The sequence below is a fragment of the Bubalus bubalis genome, chromosome X (assembly GCF_019923935.1).
Source record: "Bubalus bubalis isolate 160015118507 breed Murrah chromosome X, NDDB_SH_1, whole genome shotgun sequence".
In the NCBI taxonomy this organism is placed as follows: Eukaryota; Metazoa; Chordata; class Mammalia; order Artiodactyla; family Bovidae; genus Bubalus; species Bubalus bubalis.
This window is the reverse complement of record NC_059181.1, coordinates 60,625,422-60,641,339: the sequence shown is the minus strand read 5'-3', so window position 1 is coordinate 60,641,339 and position 15,918 is coordinate 60,625,422. Positions and strand designations below refer to the sequence as shown.

Below are 15,918 nucleotides of genomic sequence, written 5' to 3'. Positions count from 1 at the left end.
AGCCCAGGGTTTGGGGTGTGTTGCTGCTTAATAGACTTCATTGAGAGGTTAAAGATATGCTGGTTGTGCTACAAAAGTAGTTAGAAAGGTGAGGGTTCCTGAAAGGAAAAGCGGGAAATGTTTGGATTTTTTTTTGCTTGTTTACTTGTTACAGTAAACTACTTAGTGCAGTATTCATAGTTAAATGAAGCTCATCTAAGCCCTCAGAAGGGACTGGCTTTGTGAAGTGCAGGATAAGCTGAAAGTATTTGTGAAAATACAGTTCAATAAAATGGTGGAGGAAGGGCAAAAGTTTTCTAGGCAAGTGGTAAGTTGCGGTTTTTATTCTTTCCTTTTGGGGGATTAAAAGTGGTGAGAGTCAACAATTATGCAGGTTTAAACCTTTGAATATGGGCAGAAGATCTAAGAGTTATTTTGGCTCAGGGGGTTCTTGGTATTTATGGCGGTTTTCCTTTCTTGAGTATACACAGAAAGCCAAAAATAGGACAGTTAGGAAATAAAACCCAGCAGCTAACCCAGACTCCATTTCTTTTCTTTAAGTTACATGATTCTAAAAACATGATTTGCTAGAGGCAAAGACAGGATGTTTCCCGCTGTCTTGACCACAGTAATGTTTATACTCCCACTCTGCTTCCTCAAAATGGGCTAGCTGGGCAGCTTTTTCAGAGTAAGTAAGGTAGATGCAAAACAAAGGTATACTTTTGCTTTGTATGGAGGAAAAAGGAAGAGAGAACACTGGAATTAGATTAGAAGACCTGGGTTACAATCTTGGCTTCACCATTTTGGGATAGGAAGGCACATATCATATATTTCAGATATAAAATGGGGGTAATTGTATGCACCTCACAGAGTTGCTTTGAGGCTCAAAGGAGTTAATGGATTGTGAAAGTATTTTGTAAATGGAAACGGCTAAATATTTTAAGTTGTTGATAATACATCTTCAGGTTAATAATATAGTGGCTGAATATACTTTTTGGTAGGTTTCTAAAGGGAAATCCATAAACAAAAGTAGTTGAAACATTTTTTTTGCTGTCATCTTGTGGAAAATTCATTCCCTATATTGGCATGGCTCAGTGATTAATTTTGTATATGTGTGTGGATTCATTTTGTCATTTGGAATCTGGCATTAAAAGTAAAGAAGAATTATTGGCACTTTTTCATTTAATTTATTAAATTGACCATCAAATCAACTGGTTAGTGTTTCTGGTAACCAATGAAACCTGGTGCTTCACGCTGCAAAAATCAGCTGCAGTTTTTGTTTAAGTTGTTAAGCTAGTTGGAACTTGATTTCCAGCTTGTGTTTGATTTTGTCCAGAGCTCTAGATAAGGTTTTAGTCACAGCTGTGTGTGATAATTCATTTATTAAATATGGATTCTATTTGAATATCTAGATTTTCTTAGATCTGTGCTCAGAGGTAATTGATGTTATGAATGATATTCAGTATGTCTTCTTTGGGAAAGTGACTGATTTGCTCCCTCCCCTTAAATGTGATCTATTCATAATTGTTGGAGTAAAAAATGGTGATTATAATTTAAATCAATAACAAATAAAAACACTGGCACTCTGAAAGGTGAATATACTGCCCACTTTTCTTTTTGTTATTTAAAAAATATTTATTTATTTGGTTGCATTGGGCATGTGCGATCTTTTGTTGTGGCTTGCAGGCTGCCCCATGGCATGTGGAATCCTAGTTCCCCCACCAGGGATTGAACCCATGTCCCCTGCATTGCAAGGTGGATTCTTAACCACTGGACCACTAGGGAAATCCCTGTTTTTTGTTTTTATATTGGCAGCTTTGGTCCTTGATGTTGTATGAATATTTTCTATGCACTTAGGCTAGGTATTTACAACAAGTGAACATGATACACCTAATAAACGTTATATAATTCAGTGAACATGTATCATTCATTCAGTAAATACTCATTCACATACTAAATTCAAGCCATTGTTCTCAGCGTTGTTACAAATGTTACAGAGAAAGTCACAGATGGGATCCTGCCCTCAAGGAGGTCCTAGACTGGTAGGGGAGATAAGATATGTGTAAAGATCACTAAAGTATAAGGTAGTAGATATGGATCAGAGCCATAGAGTGGGACAGGTGGATACCATGGTATACAACATGACGGAGAGGTCATTTCCCTGTGGAAGGATAAGGGAAAGCAAAGGAGAAAGTAGCATTGTAATTGGGCAGAATTGACTTATCACTTATTTAGCTGTTCCTATATGTTGTTGTTGTTCAGTTGCTCAGTCATGTCCTACTCTTTGTGACCTCACGGACTGCAGCAGGCCAGGTTTCCCTGTCCTTCAGCATCTCCTGGAGCTTGCTCAAACTTGTGTTCATTGAATCAGTGATGCCATCCAACCATCTCGTCCTCTGTCATCCCCTTCTTCTGCCTTCAATCTTTCGCAATATCAGGGTCTTTTCCAATGAGTTGGCTCTTTGCATCAGATGGCCAAAGTATTGGAGCTTCAGCTTCAGCGTCCATCCTTCCGATGAATATTTCCTTTAGGATTGACTGGTTTGATCTCCTTGCAGCCCAAGGGACTCTCAAGAGTCTTCTCCAACACCACAGTTCAAAAGCATCAAGTTTTTGGTGCTCAGCCTTCTTTATGGTCCAACTCTCACATCCATACATGACTACTGGAAAAACCATAGTGTTGACTATATGAACCTTTGTCAACAAAATAATGTCTCTGCTTTTTAATGTTCCTGTATGCCAAGAATTAAAATCTTATAACAGACTTATGAGGCAAGGACTATTATTTCCACTCTTTCTGTGAAAAAACTGAAGTTCAGAGGAATTTAGTAACTTTCTCAGCTGATAAGGGCAGGAGTCTGAATTAGAGCCCAGATCTGACTCTGAGGGCCCTGCATTGCACTATATTCAGGACAGGGAATTTCATGTAGTAGGAATGACATAGAGAATGTAAAGGGATAGCAAATAATTCAGGTCATCTGGGTTATATGGTGCAAGAAGAGAAGTTTGGGAGATGACCTTGGAATGGAAGGTTGAGGGCTTTGACTGTGCGTGACCTGTTAAGTACTTTAGGCTTTTCTTTACAGGCAGGGAGTATTAAAAACATTTTTGGTAGCACAGAGGCGTGGTCTGAACTGTGCTTTAGGAAGATTCATCTGAGAGTGATATAAGATGTTCCAATTCTAAACAAATATTTGTGACTTTACTGCAGATTATTAGGAACTTTAAATTTTCTTTGATATAGCTCAGGGGTCAGCAGACCTCTTCTGTAAAGGGCAATATTTTAGGCTTTGAGGGCATGTAGTCTCTGTGGCTCTTGCCTGGCAAATCCCATGGACAGAGGAGCCTGGTAGACTGCAGTCCATGGGGTTGCTAGGAGTCGGACACGACTGAGCGACTTCACTTTCACTTTTCACTTTCATGCATTGGAGAAGGAAATGGCAACCCACTCCCGTGTTCTTGCCTGGAGAATCCCAGGGACGGGGGAGCCTGGTGGGCTGTCATCTCTAGGGTCGCACAGAGTCGGACATGACTGAAGTGACTTAGCAGCGGCAGCAGCAGCAGTCTCTGTGGCAATTACCTAATTGCCATTGTTGCGAGAAAGCAGCTATAGATAATACGCACATGAAATGAGAGTTGCTGTGTTCTAATAAAACTTTACTTATTGACATTGAAAAGTAAATTTTCCATAATTTTCATGTCACAAAATATTATCTTCCTTTGAATTTTTCAGCTGTTTAAAAATATAAAAACCATTTTCAGCTTAGTTAGAGCAGGGGCATACAGAAATAGCTGTGGGCTGGGTTTGATTCAGTGGTTGTAGTTTGCAGAACTTTAATATGACTAGTTAACCTAAATGGACTTTTTTATTGGTAAGGCAGTGAATATAGTTATTGGTAAAACATAATGCCATGTTTAATATTTTCCATTAGTTTATTTAGTTTATTTTATTTTACTTTGGCGTGCTGTTAATTATGCCTGCACTGGATTCAAGGTTCACAGGTTCCAATGCTGTCTCCATGGCCAAGGAGAAAACAGAAAAGTATGAAGCTATTGGAAGTGGGTTAATAGGACTGGAGTGATTGGGGTAAAATACAGCAGCTTCATCTCATTACAAAAGCCTTCACTTTCTTTAAAACTGTGATAGCTAAATGAAATGTATTCACAGCCTGGATTCAATCAGGTTGCAATTCCTGAGCTAGATGATCTACTTCTAACAGTCTAGGAGTCTTGGAAATGGGCTAGGAAAATGAAAGGTGATAGTCTCCAGAAAGAGATTTCTCTGGGGAAGCACCAGTAGATACTGCAAATGGAGCGAGGCAGAATGATGGTATAGTGGGGAAAAAAACCCTAAATGTGATGGGTATGGTGATGGTTCTGCTACTAATAGGATCTGTGACCTTGGTAAGTCTTTTTGCTGGGGTCCTTGGTCTGCAGCTTTACATAAGTGAGGATGGATAGGGGATATGTAAGCCCACTTTCAGATCTAACATTCCATGACTTTTTCATTGCATATTATAATTTAATCATTTGGGAAGGGAATGAGTAACTTAATTATAGGATCTTATTTTATACCAACATAAAGTTTGACATTATATTAGTATACTGGCAGTATTTAATTAAATACAAAAAATTTAACAAAAATTTAAAGTAATCATTCAAAAACCAAGGATAACGTACTTTATATGTATAAAACAGATGTCAGAAAAAAGAATTATATCATTAAGCTCACTCATATACATGTACAAACCACAAACACATAGGCTGTCTTGGACTAATGGAAACTTATGTTTTAAAAGAATGCAAAAATGTCACTTTCTTACATTCTGTACTTTTAAAGATAAAGAGTTTTAGATGTTTACATTAAGATGACCTTTTGGGGTACCTGTTCAGCTCTTGCTTTGGCAACTGGAACACCTATTTGGTAAATTTTTGTTTTCCTGAAAGGATGGGTCAGTTCCATCTTTGAGGCAAATTTCATATTGAATATACTTTATGGAGCCATCTCTAGCTTTATACACAGAGAACCTGGGTGCTGGTTCCAACTGTGCCACCTCCTAGCTATATGACTCTGAGTAAGTCTTTAGTTTCATGAACCTGAGTTTTCCCATTTCTAAAATTAGAGGTTTTGTCAGTGAGCTTTAGGGTTCCTCCTGGTTTCCTCATTCTGTTTTCTGGGCTGCCACTGTATTGCACAGTCAAGCAACCTAAATTGATTCCATTGGAAACTTTGGAGCAAATTCGCCTTTCCTCTGAGAGAACAGACAAAAGGAAAATTGAACTGATATGTTCCATGTGAATAAATGACATGAATCATGCTAGCCTATTTGATTATCCTCTTGATGAATGCTTCTTGAGAGGTCCCAACCCGGTGCTTTTCAGTTCTGTCCTGAATAGCTCTATACTGAGGGAGACCAAAGCTTTTAATTCCTCTGGAGTGGGTATAGTGCTATGGGGTGCAGGGAGGAGTTGGCGATGTAATATATACATTCTCAGTCAGCAGATATCCTGTCATTATCCTGGTGATAGTTAATCAGTGCCTTGGAGGACATGTTGTTATAGTCGGCTCTGTATCTGCAAGTTTTGCCTCTCTGGATTCAACCAACTGGGGATAGAAAATATTTGGAAAAGAATTCCAGAAAGTTCCCCAAAGCAAAACTTGATTTGCCACATGCTAGCAACTATTTACATAGCATTTACATGAGATATTATAAGTAATAGGAGGATGTGGGTAGATTATATGTAAATACTACACCACTGTATATAGAGAGTTGAATATTTTGTGGATTTTGGTATCCACAGGGGTTCTGGAACCAATTCCCCACAGACACTGAGGGAAGGACTGTATTTGAGATATTCTGAAGAGTAGCTCAGATCAATGTAATGAGTATGTTATATGGTATTGCTCTTAGTAGGTACGAAGCAAAGTCAAATGGAATTTGCTGGAGGCAGTATTACTATATTCATAGAAGGCCCTCGGAAGACCATATTCCAAAGTAGCCAGATTGGAGTGCTGTGGGGACCAGGGTGCAAAAGTGAACCAAGCCAGCCTTTCAGTGTGTGACCATTTACAAGAAGCGGTTTTTTAAAAATGGATGGTGAATGGTACAGGGAAGATTATGCCTTGATTTGCTTATTAAGAAAAGTTTTTCAGAGTTTAAAGTGATGAAGGAAAATTACTTTTCAGCTTCATTTTTACAGCCTTGTTTTGTAAAGCATAACCCAAACCTTCTGTTTAATCTGATATCTGTTTCTCTAATCAGTTACTATAGAAATTTCCTAAAAGTTCATAATGATCTAGAAAGATACATGCTTTTCCAGAGGAGTTTTCTGGAAATCTAGAGCTGAATTTTTCACCTCCTACCTCCATCGGGTGGAGGGCCCTCATGATGCTTTACTGGGCTTGTATCAAGTGCTAAAGCCTTACACAATGTAAAGGTAATTAATTTTAATTCAAAAAGGATTTACGAAGCACCCACTATGTGTCCGGCAACTGGACAACTGGAGATACAATGGTGAATAAGGCTTTGCCCTCTTGGAGCATACATTAAACGTCTGATTACTCACATAATTTAATTACAGTTGTGAGAAGAGCTATGAAGAAGTTCAGGATATGATATATATTCTATCACATATTATAAAAGTGGATCATTGTAGGGGAAAAATGAGCTAGACCATGGGGATACAACTGTCTATAGCAAAAAAGAGTACACTGAGGGAAAGATTCTTAAGTCAAAGATATCTGCTCTATTGCTGTGGTAGTTAACAGCCTTAATAATGAGCAAGACTCTTTAAGTGAATGAAGAGTGCCGCTTAAACTCTCAATAGGGTGTAGTATATCTCATGGTGTCTTTGGTCACACTGCATGGCTTGTGGGATCTCAGTTCCCTGATCAGGGATTGAACCTGGGCCACAGCAGTAAAAGCATGGAATCCTAACCACTAAGCCACCAAGGATCTCCACTCCTCCTTTTATAGTTATATTAAAAATGTTTTTTGAGTAAGTAACACATGAACATGGTAAAAATTTCAAAAGGTACCAAAGGGTAAACCTTTTTTGCCTCCTGTGTCTCAGTTCCCCAGATCTTCACACTAGAGGTAATAACTGGCAATATTTTGCTTACCTTTTAGAAAGACTTTTCCTAGTGCTTTTTTCAGCTTCCACCTACTCAGGAATGTGTTCATTGTAGGCAAATTGTTAGTCATACTGGAGCAAGATTTCTTTAGGATTGTACTTGGAGGGAATGGTAAATTAAAGATCTCATAAAATCAACTCCTCCATAAAAACAAAAAGGACACTGGCAAAAATTGTTAAAATCAACATTTTCAGAACTCTGTAAATGAACCAAAAGGCTCATGACAATCTGAAGAGTGTTTATTGATGGAAACACGTTGAGCCTTAGTGGCAGCAGATTTTGTGGCATTTTAACTTAACCCTGCCTCTCATTCCCTTCTCCAGAGCTTTGTGGTAGCCTTGAAAACTAACAGCCCTTTGACCACAGTAGCTATGGAAACCAGTAACCTTTTAACACCTTAGTGGGGAGACTGGGTTTGTAGTTCCTCAAAAACTCACAGACCTATCAGATCAGATCAGATAAGTTGCTCAGTCGTGTCCGACTCTTTGTGACCCCATGAATCGCAGCACGCCAGGCCTCCCTGTCCATCACCAACTCCCGGAGTTCACTCAGACTCACGTCCATCGAGTCAGTGATGCCATCCAGCCATCTCATCCTCTGTCGTCCCCTTCTCCTCCTGCCCCCAATCCCTCCCAGCATCAGAGTCTTTTCCAGTGAGTCAACTCTTTGCATGAGGTGGCCAAAGTACTGGAGTTTCAGCTTTAGCATCATTCCTTCCAAAGAAATCCCAGGGCTGATCTCCTTCAGAATGGACTGGCTGGATCTCCTTGCAGTCCAAGGGATTCTCAAGAGTCTTCTCCAACACCACAGTTGAAAAGCATCAATTCTTCGGTGCTCAGCCTTCTTCACAGTCCAACTCTCACATCCATACATGACCACAGGAAAAACCATAGCCTTAACTAGACGAACCTTTGTTGGCAAAGTAATATCTCTGCTTTTGAATATGCTATCTAGGTTGGTCATAACTTTTCATCTTGTCATTTTCTAATATGTCTTAAAGCTAGCTAGAGAAGCCTCATTCACACAGCTTCTCATTACTTTACCTGACTTAGAGCTACCTCAGTGGGAAAAGTTCTATCCCCAAGATGTTTAACATCTCAGGTGATTTAGACTAACTGAAACTAAGTAGAGCAAACAAAAGCCTGGCCAAAAACATCAAAGGGGAATGAAACATATACTGGGGGCTTTGAAAAGATCTGACACATTCCTGGGATCTAGATGGCCATGTGCATGCCCTGGGCTGTGCGTGTGCCTAGAAAGGACCCGAGAAGGCCTTTTAATAATTTCTGTCCTATGGCTGAACTTGAGGTAGTTATAAACTGGCTAAATGTTGAAGAAATGATCCAACATGCAACACAGAGCACCTCAGAAAAAAATAGAAGACTTAATGGTTCAAGACAGTTAAGGAGATCTGTGAACAATTATTAGCTGGACATTTATCTAACCAGGCAGAGATTTCAGGGGACACACTCCAAGGAATACAAACATTATAGAATCTGTCTAAGAAATATGTCTAAACAAACAGCGACAATGACAGTGACAAAGACAATAACAACAAAACCTGGGGGAAATCTGCTTTCCAGAAGAACCATATTATATTGTGTCTAAAACGTCCCATTTTCTACAAAAAATGATCAGATATGCAAAGATACAGAAAAGTATGGTCCATACACAAGAAAAAAGCTGTCAATAGAAACTGTCCCTGCTGCAGTCTAAATGTTGGAATTTAGACAAAAAAAAAATGAAGTCAGCTAATATGTGTATTAGTCTCTCAATCATGTCTGACTCTTTGTGACCCCACAGACTCTAGTAACCTGCCGGGCTCCTATGTCCATAGAATTCTTCAGGCAAGAATACTGGAATGGGTAGCCCGTTCCCTTCTCCAGGGAATCTTCCCGACCCAGGGATCAAACCCAGGTTGCCTGCATTGCACGCAGATTCTTTATCATCTGAATCACCAGGGAAAGAACTAAAGGAAACCATGTCTAAAAATTTAAAGAAAAGCCTGAGAATAGTGTTTTGCCAAAGAGACAAGGAAAGCCTGAGAACAGTGTTTCACCAAGACAATATAAAGAGATGAAAATAATAAGGAAGAGTCAGATAAAAATTCTAGAGTTGAAAAATAAAATAGCTAAAATGAAAAATCCATTAGAGAGGTTCAACAGCAGATTTGAACTAGCAGAAGAGAGTCATAGAACTTGAAATAATCTAGTCTGAGATTATCCAATCTAAGCAAAAGAAAGAAAAGATGAAAAGAAAATGAACAGAACCCCAGAAATTATGTGACACCATCAAGTGTATCAACATATGTGTAATGAGAATCCCAGAAGAAGATAGAAAAAAAAAACAGAAAGAATATTTGAAGAAATAATGGCTAAAACTCTCCAAATTTGATGAACAACACTAATATCCAGATCCAAGAAGCTCAAAAAACCCAAGTAGGATAAACTCAAGAAGATCCATTCCTAAGATACATTATAGTCAAATTGATGAAAACCAAAGGCAAAGAGAGAATCTTAAAAGAAGCAAGAGAAAACTAATCAGTTGAAAAGCACCCTCAATAGGATTGAGAGCTGATTTCCCATCAGCAACCATGGACACGGGAAGGCAGTGGCTTGGCATATTCAAAATGCTGAAAGAAAAATGATGGAAAATTCTTAAAGAGATGGGAATACTAGACCACCTTACCTGCCTCCTGAGAAATCTGTTTGCAGGTCAAGAAGCAACAGTTAGAACCAGACATGGAACTATGGACTGGTTCCAAATTGGAAAGGAGTATGTCAAGGCTATCTATTGTCACCCTTCTAATTTAACTTCTATGCAGAGTACATCAGAAGAAACGTTGGGCTGGATGAAGGACAAGCTGGGATTAAGACTGCTGGGAGAAATATCAATAGCCTCAGATATGCAGATGACACCACCCTTATGGCAGAAAGCAAAGAGGAACGAAAGAGCCTCTTGATGAAACTGAAAGAGGAGAGTGAGAAAGCTGGCTTAAAACTCAACAATCAAAAAACTAAGATCATGGCATCTGGTCCCATCACTTCATGGCAAATAGATGGGGAAACAATGGAAACAGTGACAGACTTTATTTGGGTTCCTCCCTGTAGCTCAGACGGTAAAAAATCTACTTGCAATGGGGGAGATCCCTGTTTGATCCCTGGGTGGGGAAGATCACCTGGAAAAGGGAATGGCAACCCACTCCAGTATCCTTGCCTGGAGAATTCCATGGGGAGAGGAGCCTGGGGAGCTACAGTCCATGGGGTCGCAGAGTCAGACATGACTGAGCGACTAACACTTACTTACTTAACATTTCTGTATGTTTTCTAAGTTAAGTTAAAATTAATCTAAACAATATTGTAATTTTAATTCTGAGGTCAGTCACTAAGAAAATAAAAAAAATATAGTGAAAGTAGTAATGAGAATCAAAATAGTACAGTAGACAATATTTAACACAAAGTTAGTAATGGGAAAGTAGAGGAAAAAAGATGACGTATAGAAAACAAACTAAATGGCAGACATAAATCTTATCAGTAAGACAAAATGTAAATGAACTGCACACTTTTAATAGAAAGGCACAGATTGGCAAAGTGGATAAACTGCTCAAAAATGGATTAATTGATTGAAATACATGCTGTCTTTTAAGATACACATTTTGTGTTCAAAGATACAAATAGGTGGAAAGAAAAAGGATGGAAACATGTACCAGGCAAACAGTAACCAAAGAGAATTAGGATGACTATATAAACATCAGACAAAATATATTTTAAGACAAAATTTTCATGACATACAAACAAGACATTTTATGATGGTAAAACCATAAATATATCAGGAGGGTATCCATTATAAACATATGCACCTAACAACAGTGCCCCAAAATTCATGTAGCAAAAGTGGACAGAAGTAAAGGGAGAAATAGATAGTCTAACAGTAATAGTTGGAGACTTCAATACTGTACTTTCAGTAATGGATAGAAGAACTACTAGAGCTCAATGAGTAAATAGAGGAATTGAACAACACTATAAACCAAGTAGATCTTCTATAGACATCTGCAGAATACACATTTTTCCTTAAGAGCACATGGAACGTTTTCCAACACAGACTGTCTGATAGGCCATAAAACTTGCCTGAATATATTTCTTTATACAAATTATGTTCTGTAGCCACAGCGGGATGAAATTACAAATCAATAACAGAAGAATATTTACACAGTTCATAAATATGTGCAAATTAAACATCACACTCCTGAATAACCAGTTGGTCAAGGAAGCTATCACAAGGGAAATTAGAAAATATTTTGGAATGAATAAAAAATGAAAACTCAATGTGCCCAAACTGATGGGATGCAGCTAAATCAGTGCTTAGGGGAAATTTTTATAGCTTTAAACAACTATATTAGGAATGAAAGAAGATCATAATTCAATAACCTGACCATTAAGAAACTAGGAAAAAAACAAACAAATCTGAAAGCAAGTAGAAGGAAAGAAATGATAAAATTACAGCAGAACTAAATGAAATAAAGAATAGGAAGATCTCTTTTCTCTATTTAAAACAGAAAATTTAAAAAATCAATAGTTTGTATTTAAAAATAACAACACTGAGAAACCATTAACTAGACTGACAAGAGAGAAAAGACTCAAATTATTAAAAGCATAAATGAAGGAGGAGACACTATTACCAAACTAAAAAAAAAAAAATTAAAAAGAACAAATGGGAATATTATAAATAACTGTATGCTAATAAATTATATAATTTAGATAGAATGGACAAATTTTTAGGAGAACCCAAACTACCAAAATTGACTCCACAATATATGGAAAGTCTCTATAGACCTATAACCACTAAAAATCAGTGGGTAGTATTTTGAATCAGTAATCAAAATACTTCCCACAAAGAAAAGCCCAGGCTTAGATGGCTTCACTGATGAATTTTTCCAACCATTTAAAGGAAAATTAATACCCTATCCTTCTCAAACTTCCAAAAGTTAGCAGTTTCTTAACACATTCTTTGAGGCCACTCTGATTAACATATGGGGCTTCCCTGGTGGCTCAGAGGTTAAAGCGTCTGCCTGGAATGTGGGAGACCTGGGTTCGATCCCTGGGTCGGGAAGATCCCCTGGAGAAGGAAATGGCAACCCACTCCAGTACTCTTGCCTGGAGAATCCCATGGAAGGAGGAGCCTGGTAGGCTACAGTCCATGGGGTCGCAAAGAGTCGGACACGACTGAGCGACTTCACTTTCACTTTAATTAACATACCAAAACCCAAAGACATCACAAATAAACTGTTGACCTAATTCCCTTAAGAATATAGAAGCAGACTCCCCTGGTGGTCCAGTGGTTGAGAGTCCACCTGCTGGTGCAGGGAACACGGGTTGAGTCCCTGGTCCAGGAGGATTCCACATGCCTTGGGGCAACTGGGCCCAGGCACAACTACTGAGCCTGCACTCTAGGGCCTACCAGCTGCAATTACTGAGACCGTGTGCCACAGCTACTAAAGCTCTTCTGCCCTGGAGCCAATGCTCCACAACAAGAGGAGCCATAGCAATGAGAAGCCCACCCACCACAACAAAGAGTAGCCCCTGCTCACCACAATTAGAGAAAACTCGCATGCAGCAGTGAAGACCCAGCACAGTCAAACATAAATAAATAAATAAAATATATTAAAAAGAATATAGATGCAAAAACCCTCAACAAAATACTAGCCAAACCAAATCCAGCAACATATAAAAAGAATTATACATCATAAGCAAGTTAAATTTATTCCAGGAATGCAAAGTTAAATATCTGAAAATCTGTCAGTATAATAGTGTAATATTTATATCATACAAAATAATTGGAATAAGGGGAAAACATTATTATATCAACAGATGCAGATATTTTTAAAAGTCCACTACCTTATTATGCTGCTGCTGCTGCTGCTAAGTCACTTCAGTCGTGTCCAACTCTGTGTGACCCCACAGACGGCAGCCCACCAGGCTCCCCCATCCCCGGGATTCTCCAGGCAAGAACACTGGAGTGGGTTGCCATTTCCTTCTCCAAGGCGTGAAAGTGAAGTCGCTGAGTCGGGTCCGACTCTTCGCGACCCCATGGACTGCAGCCTACCAGGCTCCTCCATCCATGGGATTTTCCCCTGGAGTGGGGTGCCATTGCCTTCTCCGAACCTTATTATGCTAAAAACATTAAATGAACTATGTATGTTAAGTGACTAGTTGTCTCGGGCTGAGAGAGGGGGTTAGCATTATTTTGACTACTAATGGGTAAAGGATTTCTTTTGGCGATTGTGAAATTTTTCTAAAATTAGATTGTGATGATTGTTGCACAACTCTGTGAGCATACTAAAAACCACTTAATTGTACACTGTAATACATGAATTTTATGGTATGTGAGTCATATCTCAAGGCCTTTTTTTTTAAAGACTGTGCTTGGAGAAACAGAGGTCCTTGGCTTATATACCTACATCTTCCTTTGGCTCTTCCTTGTAGAACAAAAGACTTAGGAAGTTGTTTAGAAAGCTTCACATCCATTCTGTTGAGTTTATATATAGAGAAAGGAAGCAAAGAGACAACTGCCAGGGATCTAGAGCTAGAGTATGAATTGGGACCAGAATCAGGTTTTCTGGTTTCCCATTCCAAGGCTCTTTCTGTAGTGTACTCTAAAGTGGGTACATTGCATTAAAACTGTGGATGTTCTTTACTGGGGCTGGGGGTGCTTTTGTTTGAAGTGACCCACTTGGCAGTGAAGAACTGTGCTAGTGGAAAGTTTCCTTTCATTTTTTTCCCTCCATTATCATGGCTGTGATCAGGTGGTGTCCCTGTTGAGCACTCTAGCCCCAGTTTAATTAGGGCCTGGTTATGTTTTCTTTTTGTCCCAGAAGAATGGCAGTATATTACATCTTGGTGGTGTGCCACCTGTCCCCTTTGTTTCCTGCTCCAAGAGCCTACACCAGCTGGTTGGGCAGTTCCAGAAGCCTCTCGTCTTTCTGCTCATCTGTTGGCTTTTTACAGCAAATGCAGCTGCTTTTCATGTAGAATATAGTGTATATTGGAAAATGTGTGGCATTACTAAAGGGTGACAAAGTCCTCCCCACCATGTTATTTTTATCCCTAGGCTGCATGGAATTTCTCACGAGAGGCAAGCAGTAGGCCCAGCCCCACAGTACCATATTAGGAATTTCAAGGCAGTTCTTTGCAAAAGGTTTTCATTAAGGACTTCCCAGAAGCAGGAGAGCCACATTTCAGCTTCCAACTCTCTTTCCAGAGTCAGGCTGTTGTGGAAAGAGCCTTTCCCTGTGATTGAAAAAATATGTATTATGCATGTGGCAGTTGACAGCTGGAGACTAATCCTGAGCTCATCCATCCTGAATTCATTAGGTCGGGGGAGGAGGGTGGATAACAAGCCATTGAGGTATTTTATAGCTGCCTCTTACAACTTTTGCTTAGAGCAGGGAAAAAAAAAAAAAAACTGAAAAGAGAATTCTTAAGAGAATGTCTCTGCCACCATTATCACTATGCTGAATTTCTCTTGCTCTTAACATTGGAAATATTGATATCTTTCCATATTTGGTTTATCTGGAGTGATTTGTCTTCTAGATTCTAAGCCCAGTGTTCCAGGGTTTGTGGAAGTGATTGTTCTGTTGTGGTACTAAATGGGAAAGCAGTTGGGTAACAACTCAGTCAGGGAGTATATGGCTGAATCAGCAGAATGAAAGGGGAGGGAAATCTGGGGTTTCTTGGCATTTTGTTTGCTTTTCCTTTGTGAAAAGCAGATGCTGTGTAACTGTTCCCTTTTTTTTTTCTGATTAATGGGCAGTATCTTGCTGGAAATGGACTCATAAAATTCTAAGGGAATTAAGAGAACATTTCATGTAACTCTTCCATATTTCAGATGAGGAAACGAACCTAAGAGGGTATGTTCATTGTCTAAGGTCACTGAGATAGTTAATCAGAAAGTCAGTATGGGAACTCAACCATCAGTCCCACTCTTGGGCTCTGTGCAGTGTCCCTGTGCCTTTCGAAAACAGTCTCTACCCTTCACCAACCTCCTTTTTGCTGAGCCTGTGATTTTTTTCAGAATCAGTTTCAGCTTGTGAAAGAAAATAATTATTTCCTCTTCACTGCTTTTTGCCAAGAATGCACCTCCAGTGTTGATCTGAAGGCAGCCAAGCATTTCACAGACCTGCAAGAATGGAGTAGGGGAAGGTCAGGAAATCTGAAGTCACTGATGTGCTTTTTCCGGTTGGCCTTTGCTTAGTAGGAATTTGATGAAATGGAAGATGAGGAAACAGACCTTCTATGATAGAACATTTACCCCTAGATATGTGGAATTTAGAGAATCCAATTACAAATGAGGAAGAAGCAACTCTAATACAAATTGAGTTGAGATTTAGGATTGGTCATGTTTGTACTGGGCAACAGCAAGGCTGGGATCCATGAACATGATCTCACTCAGGTTGACCAATTACCTGGATGTGGGCAATAGATATAGATAAGGGCATAAGCTAATATTTGCAGGGCACTTTATAATGTACAAGGCACTTTCACATACATATTTAACTTAATCTGGGAAGAAAAGTGTTACCTCTGTTTTATAGATGAGGAAACTAAGGCTTACAGAGTTTAAGAACTTTCATGCTGCTAGTCAGTAGTATAACTAAGACTTAGATTTTCTGAATATTTGCACTGTTCCATTTTTATTTTATTTCCTTTAATAATGAAAGAGAATATAAGTGCTGTTCAGAGGAACATGTGATTCAGAAAGTAGAGTTATGAAGACGAGACATAGGGCCTTCTGTAGAGAAATGGGAG

At 39.0% G+C, this 15,918-nt stretch overlaps 1 protein-coding gene across 4 annotated transcripts in view; it reads left to right on the top strand.

The window, feature by feature from the left end:
* Positions 1-15,918, top strand: part of OPHN1 (oligophrenin 1) — a 613,395-nt gene that overhangs the window by 2,305 nt on the left and 595,172 nt on the right. The window lies entirely within an intron of this gene.